Below are 9,421 nucleotides of genomic sequence, written 5' to 3'. Positions count from 1 at the left end.
ACCTTCCTTTTTGATAAAGCTTATAGTTAGGGCTGACTAGATTCAGCCCCTAGTTTTGCTGATATAGGCTTAGTTTGTCGGGGGACATCTTAATTCTTCCTTCTCTCTGTTTATACCTGTGTACTCTCGTGTTCCGATTAACCCAGCTTCCCCAAATGTATTTCTTTTTGGTGTCTATATACGCTGGGATCCGGAGTCATGGATGATCCTGCGGTCCTGTGTCTTGCATCGTGAGCCCTGGATCTTGAGTCGTGGCTGTGGTCCTGGATCATAGGTCCTGGATGGATATCCTCGTGGATTCATCTTCCTATTATACACACATGCATTTCCAAACATTTGGACTACCTATGTTGCGAATGTATTATCTTTTCAATTTGTACACGGCATCTATTGCACGTCTGTCCATCCTGGGAGAGGGATCCCTCCTCTGTTGCTCTCCCTGAGGTTTCTCCCAATCTTCCCTTTAAAACTGTGGGTTTTCTCCGTACGTTTTTCCTTGTACGATGTGAGGGTCTAAGGACAGAGGGTGTCGTATTGTCATACTGATATTTTGTACACACTGTGAAGTCCACTGAGACAAGTGTATCATTTGTGATATTGGGCTATATAAATAAACATTGATTGATTGACAATGGACAAAGTTCGGTTTGTTGCCAGGCCTCGGAATTCTCAATCCTCAATTGGTAGAGCTGGCGGCCTAGTATGTACCGGGGATTGTTCCCCAAGCGGAGGGCCTGGATTCAAATCTGGCCCAGGAAAATGTTCCGCATGTCATCCCTTCTGTCCCCCCATTTCAATTCTGTTTCTTAAATAAAGGCAGTGATTCCCCAAATAAATATTAAAACAGCAGTAAAATAATACTAGCAGTTTTCATGAATATAGCTCAGTTGTTATCACATGGCATAAGTATGTCACTTTGGTCACTTAATTACAGTTTGAAGCTTTAGAAAAAAAAACTAAGAGGAAAAACGTTTTAATATGTTATCAAAACAAGTGCCAAAGACTTATTTACCTTCAGCAATAAGCTTTTTAATCAATAGGTCCATAGACATCTAGAAGCAATGTCATGTCCCACAGAAAAAAACATTCTGTCTTCCTTTTGCTTTATTGCACTCAAGCAATAACATAATCAATGCAAAGTGCATTCTGACTGTGGTAGGAAAAAACATCATCCAAAGAAGCTTGAGGATATCAGCAAAGATGGAAGGAAAACTCTGGTGATAGCATTTTCATCTGTCAAACTGTCACACAGAACATCACTGACACAGGGCCTACCTTCCTCCTATCTCCCTCTGATAAGTAAGATGACAGGCGGCAAGCTAATTTGCTTGACGCTCTGTATCAGAAAAGTCTGTAATAGCAGAGAAATGGCCAAGTGAACAACAATTTTTACAAAAAAAAGCCGCTTGTCATGAGCTAGATCTTTCAGTATAGTACCTCCATTCAAAGAGAAGAAACCCCTTAGATCAGTCAGCCGTCGTGATGAGAGCGGGGGGAAACAAAAGATGAACCAAAAAGAAAAAATAACGCTGCATTAGTCATCCTTTTGATGCTAGAATTTCCAGACTCCCTGTGGTTGATCGCATCAAGGTAACTCCCACCTCTAACTTTTAGTTTTTTTGCCCACACATCTTCAATTAGTTGTTGTTTGTTTTTTTTAGAAAGGATAAAGCACCTTCCAGTGGTGACTTCTCACATGGAGAAGAATTGAAAGTTGTCATGTCAGGTAGACCTGTTTCTCGAAGATAAGGTGCGATAGTAATTCCACATGTCAGGTTTGTCTTGATAATTACTGCGGGTCAGTGGTAGGGGCTTTCCTCCTCACTGTATTCTTGTCAGATTCACCTCTGCTGTTAACCACATCAGTAAAGAGAAGTTGATGGATGGCTTATCAGCACATGATCTATGACAAGGGAAACCGTCATTTTATCATGATGACATACTGCGGATGATTCAGTTTGAGAGGGAAGATATGTCCTCGTGTTGGAGGACCCACACGCACACATCAACTTGTACCGGTCGTACAAGGTAACCCTTTATTATAGCCTTTAGCTTAACCTAGCCTGGGCTGCACAGAGTCTGAATGTGTTTGTTGTACGCAACAGTTTTCGTGGGAATAACATTGCTTTTTCCACTTCAGCAAACAGAGGGGTCTTTTGAGAGATGGTGCATGAATATAGGCAGTGAGAAAAAGGTTGCACACACACTAATCTGCAGGAACACACACAGCACAGCAGACAGAAGCTTTAAGTGACGGAGGCACTCTTCTTTTCCAGGACTATGTGGATGAAAAGAGCACTTCAGCGTTAACCTTGAAGCATCGAGCCGTGCTGCCTTTAGTGTACGTGAGAACCCAGAAGGATCACAAAACAAATGATTGGCACTGCAGGCTGCAAGTAAAATTACCTCTCTTTCAGCCTCTTCATTTCCATGACGGGATATTAAAGAGTGCGGAAAGAGGTGATAGAAAAGAGGAACATTCATCACTCCATCTAGTCAGAATTTATTTTCCTGTCTCTATGGGCCCCTGCCTTTATGAATGACATCCTACTGAACAGACTCATACATATCTTTCTGCAGGAATGTTATCCCAGCACAGTATACACAGTATGAGCCATCAAACCTAGGATCTCTCTCACAATATGTTTTCCTCTATCAGGATAATCAGTGGAAAAACACACCGGTGTTTTCCTTTGTGTTGCTCCAGTTGCCTCTACCCTTCATGCAATGTATTTTCTTGATTTCGGCGTTATGGAAAATAAAAATGGATACTTCCAGTTCATACTTTTAGATAACAAATATTTTCAGCTTCCACTGAGAATAACAACCAGGCTTTAGCTACAAAAAACATTGGCTATGATGTCCCAAAATAAAAATAAACATCCGTCTAACAATATGTTTTTCACAATAAGTGGGAACATTAGGAAGTTAGAAAAGTTAGAAAAGAAAGCTGTCACAAAAAAACATCTAAGAGAAAACTAATATTTTGCTTATTTCACGTAATGTGATCCAAATTAAGCATCTGCTGATATTTATAAAGACCGAACCATTCATCTATAGTTGACTGAATTAAATAAGAATAATTTAAATGAAACAGTTCGACCATTTGATGTATGGAGTCGCAGATATCTTCCGGGCGAAAGTAACCAGAGCTCTGATTCTTTACATAAATTTGTGCTTGTTTTTCATAATTCCTGTGATTTGCTCTCACTTCATTCTTGTCTCAGATTTGCTATGACACAGTTTAGGTTTGCTTTCATTTTCCTTTCAACGTGCAGAGTCAGATAGGGGCATTAAACCCTGAAACCCCAGCTTATCATATTTTCTTACAACTCGACCTATCAGAAAAACTGACTTATCTTGTAAGTCTCCCACATCTCGTTGGCATGAGTTGTCATTCTTGGGCAGGTTGTTGACCCCGGGTTGCCCCTCTCTGCTCCACTCCTCAAGCCTCCCTGAGGTATCTCTTGTCTGTGATTCACGTTCTTATCTCCTCCCTGCATACAGTGGAGGCAGACCGCACACACACACACACACACACACACACACACACACACACACACACACACACACACACACACACACACACACACACACACACACACACACACACACACACACACACACACACACACACACACACACACACACACACACACACACACACACACACACACACACACACACACACACACACAGGTCGCGGGACCAATCGCATCCACACATCTGAGTGAATTATTCAAATCGCCGAGAGCAAGAGGTGCATGCAACCTTTTTCCTGTTACGTGAGAAGAATGGCTGGCCAGGCAGCAGTTATCCAATATTCAGACTGGAGAAAAAAATGTAATTTTGTTCTCAAATCTGATTTTACTGTAATGGTGACTCGGTAATGACCTGGTGTTGATCTCGCGCCATGTTCAGCATAACTTAATTAAAATCACAATGAGCTGCGGCCCGTGTGGATTAAATGGATTATATAGATCATATTTATTCCTGCGATTGTAATAAAGTGCATGTACGTGTGGAGGTGTTGACACAAGGCAGCAGAAAAAGACATGCAACGGTAGCACTGTCGGAACATCACAAATACCCGAGCTAAAGGTAACAGGGTGGAAATCAATTACATGGTTGGCTCACTTAATTGATATTCACCTCAGCATGAAGATAGATAGCACCCTGAGTCAAATTAAGGCGGACGCATTCCTCTGAGAAAAGACTATTTTTCAAAGCACCACATCATTTAGAATGAATACGGAAAATGCTACTTAAGCATATCTATGCTTTTCTACAGAAAATATCTTTAGTTCATACTCTGAGCAAACTATTAAACAGAGAGAGTAGAGCAAATTGGAAGTGGATTATTCGTTAAACTGGAAGTGAAATAAAAGAGATTATGAAGTTAACCATGAAGCTGTCTGGCATGGCATAGTTTCAATATATATATTTGGTAAGAGATGTCTTTCAAAAGATGTATTATCCTCAGTTGACGAAGTATGCTGCTGCAGTTACCATTAGGCCTACTGGTACATTTAACAAAAATCACACATTCACAGAAACCAGAAATTATCCTTCAATCAGGAAGATGTTTACTCTGACTGAATAAGGAATTCTTCAACAGCAAAAGCATTTATTTATTATTTTTTATGTTGACAGGGGGCTTCCCTGTCAACATAAAAAATTCGCATCATACAAACAAATTAATTCAGCTACTTGGTATGAAGTCTTACCTAGATTAAACTTTTTGTAAAATGCAGTGAAATGTATGTATACCTACTTACATTTGTGTTGTATATGATGCCAAAGATATTCCCTAACAAATGAACTAATCATAACCCTTCCAGATTTCATCTTACAGACATACACTGACTGCACCTATTTATCTGTAAAGAGCGAAGCCACTTACTCAGATTCAGGCACAAAGGCATCATTTTTTTAGTTTTCTCAAGCGGAGAAATCAAAAGTGCAATCATCAAGGTGAGAGTCTAAAGGCAAACCTTTATTTCCCCTTAAATTTGTGCTCAGACTTTACAGAAAAAAAGACATTTATACACAGAATATGCAGCTTTTCTCACTGATAAGCACTTTCCATCGCTGTTGTCACGTTAATGTTGTCTTAAAGGCAAGGCAAGGCAAGTGTATTTATATAGCACTTTTCAACACAAGGCAATTCAAAGTGCTTTACAAAAAATGAAAGACATTAAGAAAATGGCATTTAAAATCAGTCATTAAAAAGAAAAGCTAATAAAATAAACATTAAAAGAAAAAATACATGGATAAAAGTTACAGTGCAGTCTAAGATATGAATAGTTCAATTAAACATTAAAAGTACATGGATAAAAGTTACAGTGCAGTCTAAGATATGAATAGTTCAATTAAACATTAAAAGTACATGGATAAAAGTTACAGTGCAGTTTAAGATGTAAATAGTTCAATTAAAAGCAGCGACAAAAAGAAAAGTCTTCAGCCTGGATTTAAAAGTAGTAAGAGTTGCAGCGGACCTGCAGGTTTCTGGGAGTTTGTTCCAGATATTTGGAGTATAATAACTGAACGCTGCTTCTCCATGTTTAGTTCTGACTCTGGGGACAGAAAGCTGACCAGTCCCTGAAGACCTGAGAGATCTGGATGGTTCATAATTTAGCAGGAGGTCAGAAATGTATTTTGGGCCTAAACCATTCAGTGCTTTATAAACCAGCAGCAGTATTTTTGAAATCTATTCTTTGACACACAGGAAGCCAGTGTAAAGACTTCAGAACAGGAGTGATGTGATCCACTTTCTTAGTGTTAGTGAGGACTCGAGCAGCGGCGTTCTGAATCAGCTGCAGCTTCCTAATAGATTTTTTAGTGAGACCTGTGAAGACACCATTGCATTAGTCGAGTCTACTGAAGATAAAAGCATGGACAAGTTTTTCCAAATCCTGCTGTGACATTAGTCTTTTAATCCTAGATATATTCTTTAGGTGATAGTAGGCTGATTTAGTAACTGTTTTAATGTGACTGTTGAAACTCAGGTCAGAGTCCATGACTACACCTAGATTTCTGGCTTTATCTGTTGTTTTGAACATTGCACACTGAAGCTCAGCGCTAACTTTTATACGTTCTGACTTGGCTCCAAAAACCATTACCTCAGTTTTATCTTTGTTTAATTGGAGAAGAAAGTTCTGACACATTGTTACGTTCCCTCTTTGCTAGGGGTAAGAAAGGCAAACGACACGACCAGTTTGTAATTGGTATTGGTTACCGGTGGGTTTATTTATGACGGCAACTGAACAAAACAATGATAAACACACGAACAGCCTGGACCAACAACGGACCAAACTGTTACGGGTTAACAACACAGGACTCCAAAAGAGAGTTGCACAGTAGGCTACAAAAGAAAGAACGTACCTCACTTCTAAAGTAGAACAAAACACTAAACAAAAGGAGACTGTGTGGAAACACAGCTGTTGCTGATCAACCGGTGCTAATCACCGGGGTCTAAGCAGTAGTTTCACACAGGCTGATATACAGGCGCTAAGCTAACCTGGGTCTAAGCTGTTTCACAATGTCACTAATCTAAATGCGGGTCTACAGGAGCTAAGCAACCTGGATCTACGCAACACACACACACAAACCCTACTCTAAACACAGAATACCACCACACAATGCTAACCAGTGAGATCGCACAGAACCCTACAGAATATACTGCTACGCAGTCTAACGAGGCACAGAAAATACACTTCTACGCAGTCTAACAGAATCACAGGATGAAGGCTTTGTCATAAGTAGAGGGTTGAGGCATCTGTCACAAAATACAGGGCCTCCAGACGGATGTTCGTGCCCAGCCTTTATCCTCCTCCCCCGGGTTCACGTGGCAGCAGCGGGCAGGGCTTGAGTGACGTCTGTCCAATCCCCGCGAATGTTGCGAGGTCAGGACGGCCACTGACAGCATCGGAAGGCACAGCTCATTTGCATACACACAACGTTAAAGGCACAAGGTAGCAGCGGCTGTAACACACATCCAGTCATTGATTTGTTCAATGCACTTACTCAGTGTTTGAATTGGAGCATAGTCTCCTGGTGAAATTGTTACGTAAATGTGTGTGTCATCTGCATAGCTATGGTAACTTATTTTGTTGTTTTTCATTATCTGAGCCAGTGGTAGCATGTAGAGGTTAAAGAGAAGAGGCCCCAAGATGGAGCCTTGAGGAACCCCACATGTCATATTTGTCAACTCAGATGTGTATTTACCTATGGAAACAAAGTTGTTTCTGTCCTTTAAGTAGGATTAAAACCAATTTAGAACTGTTTCCGAAAGTCCCATCCAGTTTTCCAGTCGGTCTAGTAATATGCTGTGGTCAACAGTGTCAAACGCAGCACTGAGATCTAATAATACTAACACTGAAGTTCTGCCACTGTCTGTGTTTAAGTGGATGTCATTAAAGACCTCTACAAGAGCAGTCTCAGTGCTGTGGTTTGGACGAAAGCCTGACTGGAACACATCAAAACAGCTATTTAAATGCAAGAAATTACTCAACTGTTGAAAAACAACTTTTTCAATGATTTTACTTAGAAATGGGAGGTTTGATATGGGCCTGTAATTGTTCATTACTGAAGCATCTAGATTATTATTTTTTAAGAGTGGTTTAATGACTGCAGTTTTCAGGGCCTGTGGAAAAATACCTGAGTGAAGAGATTTGTTTACTATATGAAGTAGATCTGAGGCCATGCAAGGCAAAACATCTTTGAAAATCCTGTTGGAATAATATCAAGGCAGCAGGAGGAGGATTTCAGAAGTTGTATAATGTCCTCTAGGTTTTTATCATTAATCTGATAGAATTGTGTCATGGTGTTTGAATTGATGTTAGGTGGACACAGAGACAACACATTTGCTGTTCCTGATGCAGAGGCACTGACTGCTTGTCTGATTTTCTGAATTTTGTCAGTGAAAAAGGCAAATTCATTGCACGCCCTGGTGGATAGAAATTCAGAGGCTACTGACACTGGGGAGTTAGTTAGTCTGTCGACGGTAGCAAACAAGGCACGTGCGTTGTTTTTGTTTTTGGTAATGATGTCAGAGAAGAACGATTGTCGTGCGTTTTTCAATTCCAAATTATAAAGGCCAAGTCTCTCTTTATAGATTTCAAAGTGAACCTGGAGATTTGTTTTTCGCCACCTGCGTTCAGCTTTTCGACATTCTCTTTTTTCTGTTTTCACGCTCATGGCCTTTCTCCATGGAGATATTTTCTTGCCAGACACTTCCTTTACCTTAGTTGGAGCAATGGCATCTATAACATTTTTAATTTTTGAATTAAAATGATCTACTAGCTCATTTACTGAGATGTTAGCAGGGGCAAGTGTGGAAGAAAAATTCTGAGTAAACATTTCCCTAGTATTTTCAGTTAAATATCGCTTTGTGGTTACCTCTTTTTGAACATTTTTGTGAACAGAAATAGAGCTCTCAAAGAAAACACAGGAATGGTCAGAGAGTGCAACATCAGTCACCACAACCTTAGAGATATTCAGATCCTTTGAGATAATTAAGTCCAGAGTGTGCCCCTTATTGTGCGTGGGCTCCGTCACATGCTGAGTCAGTCCATAGCTATCAAGAACACAAAACAGTTCTTTTGCCCCTCTGTCCTGGGGGTTGTCAACATGGATGTTAAAATCACCAACAATGACTAGACCAGTGGTTCTCAAAGTGGGGGGCAGAGGCATGCCAGGGGGGGGGCGCGAGAGACCAGGAGGAAAAATGGTTATATAAAAAAAAAAAAAGATTTAAAAAAAAAATCATAATTTGAAAAATTATTGATTCGAAAATAATATGATACAGTACTATTACGTCTGGGTCTCTGTGTTTCATTAAAGCTCGGCTCTGTGTGTGTGGAACGAGCCATTTTGTGTGCGCGCGAGAGAGAGAGAAGAGAGCGCACCGGTACCGGAGATCGTTGTTCTTAGCTTCTGGTGCTAGCGAGCTACGCTAACGGATATAAGGAGTTTTTTCAACAACAAAGTGGAGGAGAGTCCTCTCCTGTCAGACTGAGAGACTCAGTGAACTAAAGGACTCTCTCATTGATATCTCAGTGGGTCTCAAACGTTTTGGTCACCATTAATGTAAACAATTATTTCCGAGGCACACATTTATATGATCATTATCGTTATAAAAAAATAAGAGAATAATGAAAAACAGGTATGAAATACTATATGACCTTAAAAAAGAATAAAGTTTAAAAGGGTGATTTGTAAAATATCCATAAAAAAAAAGTAAATCTGTTTACAGTTCCGTTTCATCTGGGTGTTGAGAGAGGTATCCATAGATCTCTTCATTTTGCTCTCAATGTGTCCACACACCACCTATAAAAATAGCTCGTTACCCCTGCTTACACCTATATGCCGTGAGCTGATTATCGAGCCTTCGTTTGTAACAGTTGCGGGAGGGAAACAC

Source organism: Gymnodraco acuticeps, unplaced genomic scaffold, assembly GCF_902827175.1.
Source record: "Gymnodraco acuticeps unplaced genomic scaffold, fGymAcu1.1, whole genome shotgun sequence".
NCBI lineage: Eukaryota > Metazoa > Chordata > Actinopteri > Perciformes > Bathydraconidae > Gymnodraco > Gymnodraco acuticeps.
This window is presented reverse-complemented; position numbering follows the sequence as displayed.